This window comes from Halichoerus grypus, chromosome 13, assembly GCF_964656455.1.
Source record: "Halichoerus grypus chromosome 13, mHalGry1.hap1.1, whole genome shotgun sequence".
NCBI lineage: Eukaryota > Metazoa > Chordata > Mammalia > Carnivora > Phocidae > Halichoerus > Halichoerus grypus.
In genome coordinates, this window is record NC_135724.1 from 89,804,126 (window position 1) to 89,826,410 (window position 22,285).

The 22,285-nt window shown below is 42.4% G+C and overlaps 1 protein-coding gene across 6 annotated transcripts in view; it reads left to right on the forward strand.

The window, feature by feature from the left end:
* Positions 1-22,285, forward strand: part of ZNF664 (zinc finger protein 664) — a 46,005-nt gene that overhangs the window by 4,298 nt on the left and 19,422 nt on the right. Inside the window, exon 3 of one of the 6 annotated variants that reach the window (XM_078061090.1) lies at positions 10,898-10,994. The exons of the other annotated variants lie outside the window; for them this stretch is intronic. The gene's annotated coding sequence lies outside the window, so the exon portion shown is untranslated. The remainder of the gene's footprint in view (positions 1-10,897; positions 10,995-22,285) is intronic. 6 annotated transcript variants of the gene reach the window in all.

Sequence of the window (22,285 nt, forward strand, 5' to 3'; positions counted from 1 at the left end):
AGTACAGCTTTATCGAGACAAGTGCAGTCTGCATGGAGGACACCATAAACTATCCTGAAAGATAAGAAAGAATGTCTTAAATGAGAAAACAGGCCATGTTCCTGGATGTGATGTTTAAACATTATAGAGCTATCCATTTTGGGATGAACTGGACAGAATTATGAGAAATGAGGTGGGACAAATCCTATCTGATATTAAACATGTTATAGAACCCCATTCAAAACAGTGTCATGCTGGCTTTAAAATATCTGTACAGGTCTCTGGAGCCTATTCAGCACCCCAAAAATATGTATGGGAATATAGTAAATGATAAATCAGCAAGAATACCCCCTAAATCATAAAGAAAATGTGGAAGTAGATATTAAACATCTGGAAGAGAGGGTTTTGTGTGTTGAGGTGGGCAGAGCAAAGACTTTGCAATCAGATAGACCTGAACTAGAATCTTCTAAGTGAGGAAAATAATACCTGCTGTGCAGGTGTTGTGAGGGAAAGATGTCTAGGTCCTGGCACTTCTGGGGTACCGGATCTGTTATTAGTTTAAAAATCAGTGTATTAGACTACAAAAAAATTTAAAACTTCTTTAAGAAGAGAGGAAAAACAAAACCCTAAGATTAGAAGCCAAACCACAAAGTAGGAAAATATTTATGACAAACGTAAGTGAAGGCTTAATATCTTCAACATGTAAGGAACTCAGATCAGTGAGGAAACTAAGAAAAGTCCACACACAAGTGGTTACAGGATGTGGACAGACAGTTCACTGGATAGAAGTATAATTTGTTAAACATGTGGAAAGATGTGTACTGTCACTAATAATCAAATAGTTTGTAATTACTCCTCCAGAAAAGTTAGATTTGATTCCCAAGAGCAACAGAACTAGAAGATGTTTAAAAATGAAACAAATGCAGAAAAGCTTTATGAAGAAAAACCTTTACCTGAACAATTTGAAAGCTAACCTAAATAAATGGGCAGATGTTACATGTTATTAGAGGGGAAAGCATCATTGTAAACATTGAAATATTCTACAAATTAAACTAATTTTAATGTAGTTCACATAAAATCCCAGTGAGAATTATTTTTGGGCACTTGATTAATTGCTTCTAAAATTCACCTGGAGGAGGAAATGTGCTAGAATGGCCAAGAAATTTTTCCAATGGAAAAGTAGTGATAGAGGATAATACCAGATATGAAAACATACTGTAATGCTGCACTAGTATAAATGGTGAGCACAAGCATAGACAAATTGCTACATGGAACAAAGTAGAATCCAGTAACAGACCCATTTATATGTAGGAACTTAGGGTTGAATAAAGTTGGTATTTTGATACAGTTGGGAATTAATTGTTCAGTATACTGTGTAGGGATAAATGACTCTTTATTTGGGAAGAAAGATTTTACTTCCCCAAATTCAAAATGAATTTATTTGGCTCAAAGAACTAACTCAAAAACAAAACAACTGTAAAGATATTAGAAGAAAATAAAGGGAAATATGTTGGAGGATATATTCTGTTGGAAAATATGATTTTTTTGTAGACCATTTAGGAAAGACCAAGACCCAAAATCATAAGGAAGGGAGTGATAAATTTGATCATTATCAAAGTTGACATTTCTGTGTGACAAAAGACATTACAAGGTGACAGACTGGGAAAAAAGTTTGTAACATGTATAAAGAGGTAAAAAATAACAGAATTGACACAATTAAGAAATGGAGAATGGGAGTAGTTCTCAGAAAGATATGAGAGTCAAAGCAGTGAGGAGGGATTCAACATCACTTGTGATTAGGGAAATGAAAATTAAAACAACTAGATTTTTTCAGTGGGGGCTATCATGCAAAAATTAAGATAGTGAAGGGTGTGGAGAAAAAGGCACCTAATACATTGTTGGGAACACAAAATTGGATCTACCGTTTCAAATAACAATTTGGCAGAGCCTATAAAAATTTTTAAAAACATGCTTTGATTTAGCAGATACTCCTCAAGGAATCTATAATATTCCCACAAGAGAACACAAGTTAGTATGAGCAGTCTATTGTAGCATCATTTATAATAAAAAACGGAAGATAACCACAAATAAATTTTGGTATCTGTGTACTATGGAATATTATGTAGCTTTTAAAAAAAAGAGGTAGGTTTGTATGCATTGACATAGCCTGGATGGATGCTTGGAATATATTGTTGAGTCAAAACAAATTTAATTCCATTTTTTTGTAAGATAAAAAACCAAAATATTCATGTGTGTGTTCTGAATAAAAATAGAAAAAGGTCTAGAAGGATACATGGAAAATATTTAATTGTGACTATTGAGGGAAAAACAGGAGAGACTGATTTTTTTATTTCACATGTTTTTGCTTTGTTTCAGTTTTTTTACAATGAGTATTTACTTTTGTAATTAAAATGTTACAATTTCTCAGTTATCAATTTAATAAAGGCCTACATTTAGACTAAAAAGTTACAATACCTAGTACTTAGGAGGATGTGGGGAAAATGTCACACTATTATGTTACATTGGCCATATGTATCAAGAGCCTTGAAAAGTATTCATATTCCTTCATGTAGCAACTATCTAGGAACTGATCAAAAGCATATTTTTAAATAGAGAACAAAAGATGTATATCCTAGAATTATTTTTTAGGGTGTATTTGCAGAATGATTAAATCATGGTATGTCCACTGGACAGTATATAGCCATTAAAATGTTTATGGAGAAAATGTATTAAAATGCTTATGACAGTGTTAAGTGGGAGAAAATCAGAATACAAAATTGCATATGTGACATGATTCAAACTCTTAATCAGAAATCCCAATAACGCTCCACAAAAACCTATGATGGAAAAGTGTCTAGAAGAAATTAGATGAAAATCTTAAAAATTAATGGACTTTGGGTGATAGGGCATGGTGATTTAAATTTTTTTACTTTTTTATATTTTCTAAAATTATATGTATTACACGTATAATGGAATATTTACTCTTAAAAATATATATACGGACAAATATGTTAGCTGTATGGTTAATAGGTATGTGCACTTTTAGAAATAGGTAAGCCCTATCATATGTTAAAGCATACTCTAAAATGTACTCTAAAAACTAATATCTAAACATTTTTGAGTGATGCATTTGGAATAAATTGGGATGATTTTTGCTGCTTTCAGTATTTGGAGGAAAATTGCTTCTAGCAATATGCACAATAAAAATAGTTCTCATTTCTAATTTTCTATCTGTAGAATAAATGCAGAAACTTAAACATGGGCCATGGGATTTCTTTTCTTATTAACTCGCTGTGTTTCGAACACACAGATTTGGTCATGGAACAAGTTGCATTTTACGGAGTCTTTCAGGATGAGGGGGGCTTAGCCTGCTGGACCACAGGCAGAAGCATCAAGAATATGGTTATTGTGCAGAGCCTGCCTGTGGGTCAGCTGAGTGGAGCTCAGGGTACCTGGGAGCATGCAGTGTATGCGAGGTTATCATCAAGGCAAATGGATTCATTTCCTTACCAAGTGTTATTGTGGACCTGCAGTAGGTGGTGTGGACGTGGAGTAACATATGCTTTGGTGGACAAATCCAAGTAAATGTGATAGAAGAGCTACATTACAGGACATGTAAGGGCTCTGGGAGCACATGGAAAGACATCGCACATAATCCAAATTTGAGTATAGGGGTGGAAGTCAAGGAATGCTTCCTAGAGAAAATGATGTTTGAGGTGAGCCCTGATGGTAAACAAAGGGAACGATTAGTGTAAAGGCCTGGAGGTAAAAGGAGTGTGGGGAGGAGAGGGTGGTAGTCAAGGCATAGTAGCAAACAAGACCTGGGGAGTTTGAAGATGTTTGGTTTGGCTGGAACTAGAATTGAAATGGGCAGCGGTGAGAGACGAACCAAGAGAGGTAAGTAGGAGCTAACATTGTTCAAAGTTTAAAAACCACATGAATAAATTTGGAAATTACACTGAAAGTTAATGGGACCCTTTGAAGAACTTTAAGCAGGGTAATAGCAACCCATTTTACATTTTAGAAAGATTACGTTGTAGTGGATAGTGGATTAGAGGGAGGCAAGACTGGAGGCTTTTGTGGGGGAAGATGACAGTGGCCCGATTTAGAGCTGAGACAGGGTAGGTGGGGGGCTAAATTCAGGAGGTATTGAGGAGATAAAGTAGACAGGACTTCATGAGAGGGAGGAGGGTGGCTGATCACCAGGTTTCTGGCTCAGGCAGCTGAGGGGCTGGTGGACCCATTTCCTGTAGTTGGGAATGTAGTTGGCTTTGGTGAGGAGATGACAGATGGGGTTTTGGACATGCTGAGTGTAAAAGGCTTATAGGACAGATGTGTAGTAGTTCTTGAAGAGGCTTTTATCCTGCAAAGACATGCTTTGTTATATGAATGACTGAGCACTGTGCACAAGTCCATTATTAAAATTAGTGTTTCTATGTGGTAAAGTTTTTTGGAGTATAATTATACAGTTATAAGTTGATTAAGATTAGGGAAAATCTGTCTAGTTTAGACTGGACTGTCGATGCCTTTTATATGGAGTTATTTAAGATTCCACGACCCTAACTTTGGGTAATGTAATTGTCTTTTGCACTAGACTCTGCCACTCTGAGCAGGTGGTGGTTTCTCTGAAGAGTTAGTGCTCCTGTTGTCAGTACCACTGACTGGAGTGATTTCTGTTGATGTTGACAAATTGGTCCCTTCCCCCTAGAGACAGGCCAGGACATAGGGTGGTGGCCTGTGTCTGCACTCACCTGGAAGTGCTCACCTCACCATGAGAAGTTGTCTAGTCCATTCAGGCTGCTAAAACAGACTACCACAGATTGGGTAGATAAAACAGCAGACCTTTATTTCTCACAGTTCTGGAGGTTGGAGGTCCAAGATCAAGGTCTGGCAGGTTCAGTGTCTGGTTGAGCGCCCACTTCCTCATTGATAGGTGACCATCTTCCTATGTCCTTGCATGGCAGAAGGAGTGAGGGAGCTCTCTGGGGCCTCTTATAAAAGGGCACTAATCTCATTGTGAGGGCTCCACCCTCATGAGCCAATCACCTCCAAAGGCCCCTCTTCTAATACCATCACGTTGGGTATTGGGTTTCAATATATGAATGGGGGGGGCAGTGCAAGCATTTAATCTACAGCAGAAGTGTAGAATCATTCACTTGCCACATGATGGGAGTGGGTGAGGACATGTAGGGCAGAATGAGAAGAAGCTCAAAGCAGAGCTGCAGCATGTGTACATTAAAGGAAAAAGTAGGGGAGAATGTGCCTACAAAATAATTAGAGAGGAAAGGATGTCTTAATCAGAGACCATTTGGTGGTTGAAAGAAATAAACCCATTTGAAATGGCTTAAGTGAAGGGGGATTTCTGAGGAGGTCTCCATGGCATTCAAGGTGGTTTCTTGGCTGGAGCCCACTAGTGTCTGGAAAGTTGACAGGAGTCAGTGCAGCTGCTCTCTCTGCCTTGGCTGTCCTGAGTCTGTAACCCCTGCCAGTTCACAGACCCAGCCTTTCCACTTCCCAATTCTAGATTCTCAGGAGAGTGAATCTGAGAATTCACTGTTCACGGTTGCAGGGCCAGCAGAGCAGATTTGCCTAGCTGTGTAGCTGAGCCTGGTGGGCTGGCCGGGTGGTGTGTCCAGAGGGTACTCGGGAGAGTGCAGAATCCTGGCAGCTGAGGAGGAAGTTCCAAGAACTGGGCGAGAGCAGTCATTTTAAATGGCTCAGAGATATGATAAAGGGATAAGGAGTGAAACTAGGTTTGGCAAATTGAAGTCATTAACCTAGGTTTAAAGAATTACCACAACGAATCCTAGAAGAAGACTCACGAGATGGATAACCAATGGCTGTGTTCAGTGATCATTTGTACAGAAATTGGAGGAAAAGAGATTTTTAAAAAATGAAATTTAATTTTGGAGTTGTGTCAGAAGCATTTAAAGTTTAATTTTAAAAAGCAGTAATTTTGTATTGTTTTGCACTACAATTGCACTGAAGCATTTCTATGCCTTTAACTCTGGAATTTGCAATGTCTCTTATGTCACCTGATATGTTATAAGAAATTCAGTAAAGCTATTCTAGAGCTCATTTATTTTTCATATCCCGTAAGTTCATAAAATAATCATAGCTTATTTCCACATCTTATTTTGCAGTGCCTTCCATGATATTGTGACAGAGCTTTTGGCCCTTGTTATGGCCAGAGCAAACCTCTGTCCCAAAGGTTATAAATTCTGCCTGTTAGGTAAATGATAAAACAATTCATAAAAAAATCTGAACCCCTTTTTTTCTGTGAGTAAACTCCATTATGTCCCTCTGGCTTTCAAATTATTTTTAGATGTCCATTTCAGACATGTTAGGATTAAGGTTGATAGGATTGAAGAATATTTCACTAATTCCTAGTACTTGGGCATCAGCTAGCAAACATGTCAGGTTTCCCAGTTAACCGATATTCAGTATTACGGCATCTCTATGTTATGATAGGATTAGACCCTTGTGATAAGCCCCCAGCTCACAGAATCAGGGAACCTGCAGGTTGTACAAGTCCTTATGATGCTTGGCTTCTCATTAGAGGTAGTCATTATCCACTGTGAGATTCACTTCAGGTTCTAATATCTTTGTGTAAATATCCATGAAGGTTTCTGAGCAAATGTTTGAGTGCCCTCTGGAGGCATTATGAACAGTTAAAACCTACACTCCTCAAAAGGTTTTCTCGAACAGCCCCAGGAGAGCCAGTGGTCTAGATGGTTGAACTGAGGTGGATGTAAATTGGGAGCAGAGGAGAGCTGAGATGGAGCCCATGAGAATACTAGTATTTATGGAGGAACAGGAGCTCTCCAGGCCGACTGAGTGTAAGGGTTATGTGGCGAGAGTAGAACACAGAGGCAGAAGGGAGCCAGAGGAGTGTGGTTGGTGGTGTTCAGTGGCTAAGAGGAACTTGAATGGTGTGGTGGTGGGTTGAGGAATGAATGGGAAGTGAAGCTGTAGAAATCAGGAAAATAAGTTTTTAAGATGCTTCCATAGGGAAATGGGGGAGAAAGAGTGTATGACAGCTAATGGAGGGATAGGATTAAATATTGGTTTTCCTTAAGATAGAAGAGACTTTGCATTGCATTTAAGTGCTGGAGGAAAACAAGCAGAGGGAAGACAAAGTTAAAAGATGTGTAGGGATTGGGAGGAGAGAGCTGGCTTTAAAGTTATTGGCCTGGGATAGTTGTTGAGGGAGGATGTTGCCTTTTATAGGGATTTGGAAGATGGCAAATGATTTTTAGTTTGTTGTGGGATGATAGGGAAATACTCCTTAGGCAGTGGGAAATACAGGTAAGAAGACAGAACTGGTTACGAGAGAATTTGGAATTATAATGGAAATGGTCTCATTGAAACCAAGCAGCTGGTTGAGTCAGGACATAACCTTTCGAGGATACTTGTGTTTAGCCCATAGGACTGAAAGAAATGGCCCGTGCCCTCAGCAAGGCCTGAGGGGAGGTGAACAAGTGCTGGGATCGGGGACCAAGGAGACTTGTATGAACCAGGAGTCTGTGAATTGTGAGGAGTGGCCCAGTGGTCTGACAAGGAGGAGATCACCACTTTGAGAGCAGTTTTGTAGAAGTAGTGCAGCTGGGGGTGGGAGAGGGGGGCGGAAAGGGAGAGGAGGGTGCGCAGGAGTGGAAACAGAAGGTATGGATGTTTGTGGGGAGGCTGAGCAGTGAAAGTGAGGAGAGCGGACTGAGCCTAGCTAGGTGGGCCGGAGGCACTCCAAAGAGCAGATGGGGACCTGTCTGTGCGCAGCCAGTTACAGCCATGCCACAGTGACTATAGAAAAAGAATCATACTTGCTTTTCAGTTTTACAGGTATCAGATTTAAATTTTGTGTAATTTCTATGCCACCTCCTATTAGAAAATAGATTTGAGAATAGATTGAGAATCTGACTAAGTGGGAGAGAATGTTTAGGTCTGTTCATGACATTCAGGGGGGCTCTTGCATAAGGAAGGACAGAATAAATGTGACCAACTTTTGATTTATTATTCTGAAAGATGTCAAAAGTCAAATCCTTTAAATGTGCAGGACCATTTGTAATCATGAATAACATTTTTTCCCTTTTTGGAAAAACTAGTAAGATGGCTAACAGAGGCTTGTCTTCAGTTTTGTAAAATATTAAGGAAGGATAATAGATTCCTAATATCAGAAGTATTAAAGTAAGAGTATGTTTAAATTTGGGAGGGGAGGGTGATTTCTAACCTCATAGTACTCAGTTTTGAGTGGTAAGGCATAATATTTAGTGTACGCATATACAAGGGGTAGGATAGGCAGGTCCCATCTTCAGCCCAGACATGTCCGCTGCTGTGGGACTGGTTTGTAGGCCATGGAAGGCCTTCACACTCTTCCTTCCCCCTGTACCATGTTGTATAGCAGACATTAAAAATGCACCCACGTCCCTCACAAAATCGGCTTTCACAGAACTGTGAGTTAAGCTTCATTTGACTAGTAGGGGACTTTAAACATTTATTAACTTTGATGTTATAATTTTCTTTTCGTATTTTGGATCCAATAAATATTTTTTTCAGGTCTCAGCATTTCCTTAGGCCCTTGAGATGCTCATAAGCCCTAGGGACTCTGCTGAGGTGCCTGGATGAGACACCCCTGTTCTGCTGGGATGTCTAGGCACGTCTGGCAGGGTGGACTAGCCAGGAATCTGTTTGTTGGAGGCACCAAACTGCCGCCTGGGAAAACTCCATCCTCAGGGGAGCTGAAGTAACTGTTTCAAGTTAGCTGGTTTTGGTTGCAAGGAGCAGAGATCCATTCAGACCATTTTGTAAAACATGGTGCAAGGATGCACTTGGACCAGAGAACCTCAGGAACTCCGGCAGCCTGGAGACAAGCCACAGTCTTTCCCGTGGATGGTGGGGCCTCTCTTTTCTTTGTCTTTTCCCTCTTGCTGCATCTGGCTTATTCTTTTTCCCTTCTCCGTCTGTCTGTTCTCCGACTTAGATTCCGTTTGCTCCTGACATCTTTGGTTCTTGTGTACATCATAACCTTGCAGCTATACCTCTCACGGCAGATCACCTCGTTCTCAGTATTTAGCTGCCTGAGAAAGAGGTTGGGGATCTGACTTGGTTGCTGCTTTTATTTTTACAAGCCGCATCAGAGGTCACTGTTAAGCTCTTGGGTCAGGTGTCTGCACTCGGTCTAAGAGGCCGTGGTGACTGAAGAGGAGTGGCGGTGGGGTCCACGGCAGCCTGGGCCTTCCCTGAAGGCTGAGACCATCCCTGTTGGTAGGATTTGCAGGCTCATAGGTACCACGATTGGCATGTGCAGTTCAGTAAGGAAGAAAAAACTTGGCCCAATATCAAAACTATTTGAAATTTCTCCAAATGTATTCCTGCCCTTCAAAGGCCTATTAACAGCCTTCATCCTAAGTCAACCCTTTGTTCCCATAGAAAAACTACAATCCCTAAATATATTGAAAGCATTTTCACTTTTCCATTTTCTTCATATTTTATTCAGACTCGGACATTGCAGGGTCACTCAGGGTGATCTGCAGGATTCTATTTCTCATGTTAGTGATTTCCGCTGAAAATGATACAGCTACTTCAGATAGCTGTTAGAAAAGTTGGGTAATTCTAACCTCATGTCATGCACATACTTCCTTTCCCCCAAGGAGCTGGGAAGCTCTATAGACATACAGTAATTTAGCACCATCCCCAGATGCATGAAATTTAGAACAACTAAATGTTAGGTCTGAACGTCAACATGGCAGGAGTTTGATACCTAAGTGCGTTTTTTTTTTTTTTAAAGATTTTATTTATTTATTTGACAGAGAGATAGACAGAAGAGCACAAGCAGAGGGAGTGGCAGAGGGAGAGGGAGAAGCAGGCTCTGCACTGAGCAGGGAACCCGATGCGGGACTCGATCCCAGGACCCTGAGATCATGACCTGAGCCGAAGGCAGACGCTTAGCCATCTGAGCCACCCAGGCGCCGCCTAAGTGCGTTTAATATGTCATCAGACTTCCCAAGGAAAAGTGATGTTCCCCAAACTTAAAAATAGGTGTTGAGGGGCGCCTGGGTGGCTCAGTCGTTAAGCGTCTGCCTTCAGCTCAGGTCATGATCCCAGGGTCCTGGGATCGAGCCCCGCATTGGGCTCCCTGCTCAGCGGGAAGCCTGCTTCTCCCTCTCCCACTCCTCCTGCTTGTGTTCCCTCTCTCACTGTGTGTCTCTCTCAAATAAATAAATAAAATCTTTAAAAAAAAAAATAGGTGTTGAAATCTATAGCCAAACTACTCATAGCAGCCGGGGAGTATAGCAGAGAGGGGAGGTAATGATAGCTAATCTTTGTTGGGCTCTTACAAATTTCCAGGCACTCTTTTCTGTACTTGTCGTGCATTAACTTATTTAATTCTTAAAGTACCTCAGAAGATTACCTTACAAGGTCAGCTGCCTTTATTATCTCTACTAATTACATTCTTAACCTCTTAGGTGAAGGTCACAGAGCTAGTGTGTGGTAAAGCCAGGATGCCAACCTGCTCAGCCTGCCTCTAGTTTGTGCTCCTCCAGTGCTCATCTCACTGAAAAGTGGTGAAAAACCAGTTACTGATCTTAGGCCCACTCGGGTTCCAGCCTATCCAAGTCACTTACATCCAGTATCCAATATCTATGAACCTAAAATTCAGTTTGGATAAATTCCTGTCATAGCCTGTGATATCTTGGAGTGAACTTGTATAGACTGTCTGAATTTTCCTTTCAAGGGTTTCTCAGGTTTTCCCATTTTCTCTTTGACCATATATACCTCGAATCCCATATATTTATATGAATCCCATATATAAATGGGGATACCTGTATTCTGAGCCAGTTCTTCAAAAAAAATTTTGTGATCCTAAATTTTTCATAATACAGACCTTCTACTTTTTTCTTGCATTTTCCCTACCCAGCAGGATCCTAAGGCTTTGGCGGCCCTTCAGGCACCCACTGTGGCCCCTCCTCTGTCTCTTTTTCTGGAATGTCTTGGGGGTTTTGACTCCTGTCACTGTGGTAAGTTTTCTCATTGTTTCACTGTTTTTTCCTAGATGGAAAATCCCCCTCAAGTTTTTCTAAACCAAAGCTGTCTCTGGAGTTTTTTCTAAGCATTTGGGCTCAACAAGGAGGAAGATCCTCCAGCCTCCTAGTTTTCCCTAAACTCTTGCCTCTATCTGGCTTTGAGTCCCCTAGACCTTGGACACCTTCCTCAGCTCTAAACACAGCAGAAACACCTTTGTCTCATTCGAGTTCTTCTTCGTTCCTCTAAGGTCTCGCTTCTTTTCACGTGAACCATGGTTAGTAGAGTTTTCTCTCTGCCATGCTGTTTTCCTCTGCTGTCTTGGAGGCCTCTGGGCCAGAAACCTGAAGCTCCCACTGTTCCTGCCTTCATTGAGATAGCACCACTTGTTTTTCAGTGGGGTTTGCTCTGTAAGTTTCTGGTGTTCTTCCCAAAGCCTGAACAGCAATAGCCTTCTCCTTAAATAGGATTTTCTGAAAAGCTTCTCACCCTGGATTTATGGTTTTACATCATTGTGCACATTTGATTCTGAATGCCGCTGTTTTCAGCCAAGCATTTTTTCCCTTTGTTTCCTTTTGAGCCTTCAGATTTGCGATAATTTTTTTTTTTTTTTTTAAGATTTTACTTATTTATTTGAGAGAGAGAGAATGAGAGAGAGCAAGCACATGAGAGGGGGGAGGGTCAGAGGAGAAGCAGACTCCCTGCTGAGCAGGGAGCCCGATGCGGGACTCGATCCAGGGACTCCAGGATCATGACCTGAGCCGAAGGCAGTCGCTTAACCAACTGAGCCACCCAGGCGCCCCTGCGATAATTTTTTAATAGTTTTTTTTCTTCCTCTTCAACTCGAGAAGACAAGGATAGGTATTTGTTCATCTTTATGAAAGGAAGTATGTGCAATGACATTCATTGCTGAAATCCAAAATACTCCAGTGGAACATGCAGTCTGGGTCTCTGTGGTTCATACACATGATAAGCTTTTCCATTACTTCCATGCACAGCTGGGAAGCAAGAGAAAGGAGAGCCCTTATTGATAACTGTTGGCCCTGGGGCACCGATGGGGGCAGGATGGTGTGGATTCTTGTTATTCACCCCCCTCCTCCCCACGGCCAAAGGCTGACTTCTCAGCTTCTGGGCTTCTCCAACCCTGACCTTACTTCCCTACCATATAAGGAGAATTGACTTGGTCAGGTAAGGGCACTTCAGTGGCCTCTATTCCAGTGGGCCTAGTCACTGTGCCTGGTTAAAACGTTAAGCCCACAGGATGGGTGGTATTTTCTCCTTCCTGACTGTACGTGGCCAGAGTGGTAAGGCTGCAGCAACTCCTACATGAAGAGCCCATAGCCCCCCCTTCTCTCCTCCCCCCTGTGTTTGATGGACTTGCAAGTGACTGTCCTGTGTGGAAGCCTAATAGAGTGACAGACGTTCTTTCTATCTCTTTCTGGCTTAGGTCTCTCCTATCCTGACTGGGGTACCCTCTACCAGCCTTCTTTATTATGGGTGGTAAGACTTAACATAAGGTTTAGTATCTTAGTTTCTCCTGTTCATGCCAATACTTACTTTGGCCTGAAGCTCAGGATTACCACTAATAAAGGGAAAAGGAGTCCTCCCTGGGATCTAGCCTGGCCTGTGAAATGCTGCCTCAAGCATTGGAGCCGCAGGCCTAGCTAATAAGGAAGTGTTGATGTGTTTTGCATCTCTAGTTCAGTCCTGTGGATATTTCTTTTTTTTTTTTTTTTTTTAATTTTTTTTTAAGATTTTATTTATTTGACAGAGACACAGCGAGAATGGGAACACAAGCAGGGGGAGTGGGAGAGGGAGAGAAGCAGGCTTCCTGCCAAGCAGTGAGCCGGACGCGGGGCTCGATCCCAGGACTCCGGGATCATGACCTGAGCCGAAGGCAGACGCTTAACGACTGAGCCACCCAGGCGCCCCAGTCCTGTGGATATTTCTATCTGGAGAACCTAGAAGTGTGTTTGCTGAGACCACTGGCTAAATTTGGTATTAGTCTTTAATAGTCTTTAATTTTAATTTTAATAGTCTTTAATTTCCAGAAATAACACTGATCACCCATCAGTGCCAGTCCTACCAAATAAAAGCCTGAACCCCATGACGTTCTGCATTGTTTGTTGTAACCATTCTCTGTCCCTGTTTGAGCTTGGGGTATTGAGAAATTTCAGTACATGCTAATCCTGAATTCTGATTGCCAGGTCCTATCCCATTTTAGGATTATTGTTATCTTTGTATGATTCTTTCATTATAAGAAGTCAGCTGCTCTTGACTTTATGCTTCCTCAGTGAGCCTGCTTTATAAATCTGTCTTCCCTGTACATGGTTACTTTGGCTTGCCAAATAATACAAGTTATGAGTTACGAGTCAGGTATGAAAATAGCCAGAATCTGAGATTTCTAAAGTAGTCCAGTTCATAGAGACAGTAGACTGGTCGTTACTAGGGCTGTGGGGAGGAGGAAGGATTGTTTGGGGGGACAGAGTTCCAGTTTGTAAGATGAAGTTCCTGAGACCTGTTTTACAATAATGTGAATATTCTTAACACCACTGAGTTGTTCACTTGAAAATGGTTAAGGTGGTACGTTTTGTTAAGCATCTTTTACCACAAAAAAAAAAAAAAATATATATATATATATACACACACACACACATATATATATATATATATATATATATATGTATGTATACATATATATGTTTAAGAAAATAGCCGAATTCCAAATCCCTAAACTTTTTGATTGCCAAACTATAGTGACACTTCCAGTCCAGGTGTCACTGGGTACAGTCCTGCAAAACCCACGTTTTATTTCTGTTGCGGCCTCCTGGGTCCAGTGTGTCTTTGTCCTTCCTTTAGTTACCCAGTCTGAGCCCTGTGTAGCCTTCAGGCATTCCCTTGCCTTTACCTGAGAGGGTGGCTTGAGCTTTCCAGTCTCTCTTTCTCTCCAGGGCCTGGACATGGATTTGTCCCTTTGGGTCTTACTACTCCAACAGTACAGGGAAGAAGCACATTTCATAAAGAGAGTCATTCTCACCAAGCATTTGGGCTTATCTGACCTGAGCCTTCTGTGCTCACTTTCCTGCCCCTGTGCAGCTCTTGCTTGCCCTCAGGGCCGGAGCTGTCCCTGGGCCCAGCTGTGAAAGATTGCTCCCTTGAGGAAGACAGATCCAACAGAAGCAGCCAAAGGGAGAGGGGCAGGGAGAGGCAGATGAATCAGGCAGTCCATTTGTTTACATACCGTGGGACTTAGAGTGCTTTGACTCTCTGTAGGTGTCGTCCTTGTGTCCTGGAAAGATAGCACTTTCTTTCAGTGCCCCGATTGGTGCTCCTCCTTCCTGAGGATGGCATGTAACCCCCGCAATTTAATAGTGAGAGGGAGCATCTGCATGGCTTAACACTTCACCGATGAGTAAACTGAGGCCGATGAGGCCAAATGACCGATGGTCACACTGCCATTTAGTGTCACATCAAGAATTTGAACTTCGGACTTGCCTGCAAGTCCAGTGTTCTACCCACCAAACCATTGTGATTCCTAATGCATGTATATGTTACACACTGACTGGGTGGATAAGATAAACTTGTGCCTTCTGTGTGGTATTCTCATAGGGGCCATCACTGGAGCGGGTCACATTCTGTCCCATTGCTCCGGCATTTGTGTGTGCAGGGTTTCTGTGTGCAGAGTTGAAGAGCAGGAAGAAAGTAGTACGTCCACACTGTGAGAAAATGTCACCGAAGTAAGATGCATTTTAAAACAGTCCTGTGAATCGAGGGTCAAGAGAGAAAAGCAGAAAGTGGGGCAGAAACCGGGAGGTACAGGGGACAGACACGGAGGTAAGAAAGCAGCGCTCCACTGTGAACAGAGGAGGAACCCTAATTACAGGGAGGCGGCCCACTAGCCTCAGGAAGCCCCTGCCTGTGAGGTGGTGCTCTTGGCAGGGATGGTTGTGTCATGTGCTAATGGAAATAAGGGAGATAAGGAAACTCATACTTAGCCTCAGCTGTGCTGTGGGCACTCGGATAGGTACTTTCACATTTATCACCTTTAATTACCACAGCAAAGCGTTGTAGACATTATTATCCATATTTTTACAGATCAGCCTGAGATCAGACATGATCCCCTAGCAAGGGCTAGAGCCAGGGCCTCCACCCAGCTGTGTCATTCCGTAGGCCATTTTTGTGGGAGGACTTGGCTGAGAGAAAGCTGGGAATGCATACCTGTGTCTTCCTTTATCGCCTTAATGACACATGTAGTTACCCTTCTCAGAAGAAAACCTGGCATCATTCCCTCCACACTCTCTGTTGCCCTTCTGTGGACCTAAATTTATAGTCTTTGTGGTACTTTCCAGTTAAAGAAGATTCACGTGGCTTCTTTTGTCTTTTATCTTTTCTGCATTAGGAGTCATCAGGCCAAGTCATAAGAAAAGCAGTTGTCTGGGGGACAAAGTGAAAACAGCTCTCTTCCCCGTATCTCATTAAAACAGAGAGCCCACATTAGCCATTGAGCTTTGTGAGGGAGAGGTCAGGGAACCTCGGACTTTAGACATGTGGGGCTTGTCAAATATGGGCAGAAATAAGGGGTGAGGAGAGAAGGGGGAAAAAGGAAGTGAGGAGCTGACGTACTTGGGGCCCCAAGTAGGGAAAGTGGCCAAGGGTAGGGACAAGGTGGCCTCCCCAGGAGATACCGGGTGAGTGGCCGAAGGAGCCGTTGTCCGGGGTTCTCTTAGTGCTCAGGAGTCACACTGGATTGGAGTCTTTTCTAGCCATCTGGTGGCAGGGAAATGCAGAGAAGGCATCAAAAGTGACATAAATTCTACCACTGTCAATAACGCTTTCTATAACAAAGTTTGACTTCATTCCAGAAAAGAAAAGCATAGACCCGGGCTGACATAAGTTTAGTTGGCAAATCCTGCCCAGAAGTGGAACTGCCTTTGACCAACTTAAAAAGTTGACCTCAGTGTCTTTGGGGGAAATTATCCCATAAATTATTGAGGTCAATGATTATCAGTAATGCATTCAGGAGATGCTACCCGCTACTCGAGCACCAGGTAGAGGGGCGTTTGAATACTAGTCAGGCATGTTACTAAGATGTTACATGGATGGCAGCCAATGGCCAAAGACTGATGGACTATTTGAGGATCCTGCTTTGAGGTCATTCCAGTTTTCAGAAGTGCATGGTACTCCAGTGACTAGATGCCATACATAAGTATCTGAACAGGCCTTTGGGCAAACAGAAACCTGGAATATGTTCTGAGGCTGGGCTTTCTGATGTGGAAGGGTTTGGCCACAAGAGATTTAGACCCAGGAGTTTTAGGTGACTGCTTAGACCTCTATAAGTGAAATTCCCCTCTCACCTTTGACCCCTACAACTTCTGGTTACTGAAGTTGGCCCAGGAAGTCGAGGAAGCCTGTGTTCACTTCTCGGAGTGAGAAGCACATCTCAGAAAAGTGGCCTGGCAGTTGGGCCTTCTGGGGTGTTGTCAGCTAGGGCAGATGAAGACGTTCGAGGAGTAGACCAGCCAGAGGCCTGAGTGCTTTAGAGTGCTCTGGGAAACCAGGTGGATCGTTCTTCAGAGGCTTTCCGAAGCCTGCCAGGTGAGGTGGCTAGCACCTTACAAAGTGGGGCTTCACTGTGACCTGTTACCATTGAGGTGGCCCAGGGCCCAAGCAGAGGGGCTGTAATGAGGAAAAATAACTCTAGTATCTGGAACAGTGGGGTACTAGAAAAAGTGTGGGAAATAGGAAGGACCCATTTGGGGCCATGAGCCTGCCCTGGGCAGCCAGAATGGGTGTCTTCCAGGCTGCTGGTATCTTCTATTCCAGGACTGATGGTGATGGTAAAGCTAAATAGAATGGGTTTGGCATTCCACAGACTTGATCAATGAGTTCTAAGTGATTGATGGGACTAAGTTATACTAAGATAGCTAGGGAAAGGAAGTGGGCTGGGTCTATGTGTGGCTTGAGTATCTAAGTCTTCCTATAGCCTGTTAATGTGTACTTTAGACTGGAATTTCCGGAAGGTATAGTAGAGATTAGTGAGGAGGTAGATACTGCTTCTGTCGTGTGCCCAGATCTCTGGCCTGGAACAGAACAAATAATCTATTAGTCCTGTTACTTGGCAGCATGCAGGCACCAGGGACCTAAATGGCCTTTCCACTTCTGTTTTGTGTGCCAAAGCCTGTAGGAAAAGGTTAAGCAGAGCTATCCCTTCCCTTGGAGTTGTACCACTGCCAAATATCTGATTGAGTTGATTTCTGGCACTTCCTGATAATTTGTGAGGAGGAGGAGTTGCTAACCAAGCTGGGAACATGTCCCATGTTCTCTCTCCATGAACAGGGGTATCTATTATGTCCAGGGGGAACAAGATGATAGAATTGCGCGGCCTTGGACCTGGAACTCAAGGTCTTACAAGAACACATTAGTGGATTGCTGCCTAATGGGATAATTTCTGAATCCTCTATAAAACGCCTGTCTGGGTAGAGAGTTATTTCCTGTGGTGTTCATCTTTAACTTCTCTTGTATAAAACTTGACTTTGGAATTATTGTGGAGGAACGTGGGGGACATTTTTCTTTTTTTTTTTTTTAAAGATTTTATTTATTTATTTGAGAGAGAGAATGAGAGAGAGAGAGAGCACATGAGAGGGGGGAGGGTCAGAGGGAGAAGCAGACGCTCCGCCGAGCAGGGAGCCCGATGCGGGACTCGATCCTGGGACTCCAGGATCATGACCTGAGCTGAAGGCAGTCGCTCAACCAACTGAGCCACCCAGGCGCCCTGGGACATTTTTCTTACTTCAGTAATAAATTACTAACACGAGTAAGTGTTCATCTTACCATTTGTTCATGTACTTTCAGGCTTTAAAATAAAAATGTTTAATGTGGAATCTCAACTCCCTTTTGGTCTCTGGATCCTTTTACGCTTCAAAAAGTGTTACTAAGGACCCCAAAGAGCTTTCTGTTGATGTGGGTTACAGGCATTGATATTTACCATAAATTGAAATGAAAACTAAAATTCTTCAAAAATAATTTATTTAAAAATAAACCCATTTTGTGTTAACACAGATGACATTTTTATGAAAAATAGCTATTGTCTAAAAAAAAACCAAAAACATGTAGTGGGAGGAGTGGCAATGTTTACATTTTCACAAATTTCCTTAATAATGAGGCTTAAATTGAAGGCATCTCCTTCTGTATTCAGACTTTTTGAGTTTGTGGTTTTGGTTGAAGTAGCTGAAGACATCTGGCCTCACAGAGATGACATAGTTGGAAAAGGGATTGTTTTTGTAGCCTTTTCAGATAATTGTGAGTTCAATTATGTACAGCACTAAAACTTGACAAGTGGTAGGTTTGTAAAAGTCGCAACATCATTCTGAAACCACACCAGTGAACTTTTTTACTCTAGTAGAGTAAAATCCATGGGTCTCTCTTGTACTTTGAACAGATCTTTTACCTGTGATGATTTTATTAACTCACACATTGGTCATTTGGAAAACATTGATTCACTGAGTTACACAGATCTTGCAAATGTTCATACATTTCATTATATGTAATATAAAAAAAATCACATTTTTTAGGATCACTGTCAGTCTCAATGGAAAAGTCTTCAAATATTGGAAAGCTATAGAGCTCATGGTGGCATACACAAGTTTCCCAAAATCCCAGTTTTCCCTTGAAGGTTTGGGTTTGACCATTGGCAACATACCATCAGTGGTTTACTGTTACCTCAAATGTCCGCCCAGTATCTGAGTCTGTGTAACCAGTTTGTCAATCATTCTTTCGAGTAAAAAATGATGTTTTGTCAAGAAAAAAGGCTAGTTGAGGTTACATCTCAGTTATGCAAGTGCTTTTCCTTAGGCAGCTGTTGTACTTCGCTGTGCAGCCTGGTGTATTTCCCGTTTTAAACATGATATGATAAATAGAAGTTTAGAAAATATGCTTGTATGTATTTAATACAAATATAAACATATTTAACATAAGTATAATAAATGGGTCTAGATTTAGTAAAATTAATTATTTTTATTGCTTTTTCAAGGGTATTCCTAAGTGAAGCTTTTTTTTTTTTTTTTTTAAAAACTCTGAGTCCATAGAGATGAGGAATACAACTGACTGCTAGCACTGTTTGGTCTCTCTTAGGTTTTCATGTGAGGAGCCAAGAAGTCTATAGTTTTACCAACAAATACTTTTATATCCTTAGCGCAAATCTCAACCCAGTGAAAAAAGCAAACAGTGTCTTAGTATTATTCTGAAAATCATTTTGATCTTGTTTTGTAAGGGTTTTGGAATCCTGAAAGAGTCTTCAGACAATATTTTAAGAACTGTTGGTCTAGGACGATAACTGGAAAGAACTGAGATTATTTTTTCTAAGAGGTTGGGCAAATTGTTCAGTATCCCATGCTCACAAGTTAGTTTTTTTGCCTTTTTTTTTTTTGCAAGGGACTCAACTTGTGGCTGTTGGCTTGATTTCAGCCTGTTGATATCTTATTTGTAGGAATTTGAATGCCTAAATTTAAGGGAGAGTAGTCAGGAAGGGCCCACTAGGCTCTGATGTCTCAAACAGACAACTGCCCACATTTATATTACCTGCCTGATCCCTGAAGGTGTTTGACGTCATGCCCTTGCTGGGGTACAGTTTTGTTTAAGATGAACCAGGCCAGGTGTTAGGCTCTTAGCATGTTGTATGAAGAGCCTCAGACCTGGTGTGTGAGTAAGGAAACAATGTGAAGGATGTGTGTGGGTAAACATAATTTAGAGCATACTTTAAAAATTTCTGTGGATGGGAGGAATGAGAGGGCAGGGATAGAGAAAAAGGAAGAAGGAAAGAGGTGGATGTATACCACAGCTTCACACCCAGCTTCACACCCAGCTTATTCTGAGCTAGGATTGGGTAAAAGAGGAATCATTTCTTCAAGGAAAAGAATTTGTCATTCTGTAGCCAATATTTATTCTTTGCATTTTTGCCAACTCAGGGAAGGATCTAAATAAAACCTGAAGCCGTTTAATAGGGCACCCACCTGGATTATTTATTCAACATTTGGCTGTGTCCTGTGAGATGAGCGTAATGCTATATGCTTGTGACTCAGTGGTGAGCAAAATGGACCCAGTTCCTGCCTTCATGGAGCTCATGTCTAGACGGACGTTAATCAACAGAGATGATTATTAGATTGTGAGAAGCATGTTGAGAGCAAGGATCTAGGTCAGAGGGTGCTGAGCTCATGTAGTTAGGAACCATTTGACCTGGGAGCCTAATTAAGGAGATGAAGAATATCTGTTATGGTGAAGGCTGTGATGACAATGGACTATTTGCATATCCAGTGATCTAAGTAGGTATGTAGTACAGACCTATTTTACAGACAGGAAGCTGGTGCTCAGGTAGTTTAGGAAATGGTCTGAGGCCACACTGATAGTGATAGGAATAGGATTTGAGCAGTGATCTGTGGGCCCACTGTGTGTTTAAGCACCATGTAATACTGCCAAGCCCTGTCCTCTATTGGGGAGAGTTAGAAGTCAAGTAGGTTGTTTTTGTTTTCTTACAGTTTACAAAGAACGTTTTCACGTTAAGTATGAGACATTGACCAAGCACTTGCAAAGAACTACACTGATCCTCTGGATCACTGCTTCACAAGCTTTACTGTGTGTTAGAGTCTCAGGTTAGAATCCCCTGGGGATCTTGCTAAAAGGCAGTTTCTGAGTAAGTAGGTCTTGGATTGGACCTGAGGTTCTGCACTTCTGACCAGCTCCCAGGCTGATAATGCTGGTCTGTGGATCCCTTTTTTTTTTTTTTAAAGATTTTATTTATTTATTTGACAGAGAGAGATCACAAGTAGGTAGACAGGCAGGCAGAGGGAGAAGCAGGCTCCCTGCTGAGCACAGAGCCCGATGTGGGGCTCGATCCCAGGACTCTGGGATCATGACCTGAGCTGAAGGCAGATGCTTAACCATCTGAGCCATCCAGGCGTCCCTCTGGATCCCTTTTTGAAATCAAGTTTCCAGAGCCAATTTTCCTTTTCCACATTTCGTTACTTCATGATGCGAATGTTGATCCCAGTCACTTTAAGCTTTGGAGAGGGAGAACTGAGGTGGGTGCAGATTGGTGGTGGCTGTTTAGAACACTTTGTCAGTTAGGGTTGCTTGTTAATCAGCAGCAGAGAACGGCTCTAGCTAATTTAAGGTAAGAAGGGATTATAGAATTGAAGGCAAGACAGAAGAGCCCGGTAGCCCTAGAGGGTCATGGTAGTAGAAACTGCTTGAACATCTGTCCTGGGCACCATCACTGGGCCACGTGGAAGAGCTCCATTCTTTACTCCACGGGGCACTAGGAGAGAAAGTCTGGGGCGAGCTTAGGTCTGCTCCTTGCACCTTGACTGCTGAATAGTGATGAGGAATCTTGGGGACTGGGCTTTCACAGTGGGAGGATGGAGCACCCGGATTTATTGACCCATCAGTGCTGCTTAGGAGGGAGAGGTAACCCTAGCAGGAAGCGACAGTGCAGTTTGGAAAGGGAGTGGCAGCTGGGAGGTGATTACGTGACTGTGTTCAGTGTGAGTTCCTGAAGCCGCCCCCAGTTAGCAGTGCAAACTCCCTATGTTTAGCAGGCAGACAGATTGAGGAAAGAAAAGAGATAGTATTTACTGAGCCTTGACTTGTGCATTCCTATTTCATTTTTGTAATGACCCTAAGAGATAGAGGTAGAAGTATTATTTCTCTTTGTATTTGAGGAAATTGAGTCTTAGGCTTAGATAACTTGCTTAAAGTCAGACTGTTAGTAAGTGGAAAAAAGCTGCAAAGTGTGTATTTTGTAATACAACAGAAGTTGGCAGAAATTTCTGCTTTTTGGGGTAAAAGGTGGCTTTCAGTGAGCTGATCATTTTAAGCAGTGGGGGAAGTTGGGGAGAACGTGTGTGGATGCAGAGAGTGGAGGTGCTTGGGGATTCAAGATCTCGGAGGTAGAATGCCCTCAAGAACAAATTGCTGAGTTGATGGTAGGTTTTCATGGTTTGATGTATGTAGAGGAAGAGTGGAATCTTTTTCTCTGGTGATCAGGCCTTGTGTGTGAGACCGGAGCTCATTCATCTCTCGGCCCCCTGGAGAGCACATGGTATTAAGGCTTCTCCGCTGGGTGATTATTTGACAGGGTTTATGGTGATTTAGGGAGATGCTGAGATCTCATCATTGCTGTGGGAAGGGAAGTGGCATTTCCACGTGAATGGGAGTCTTGCGTGCACAGACTGTGGGGCACCCCAGACTATTCCAGTCCATGGCCTACAGGCAGGCTTTGTCTTGGTTGTACAGG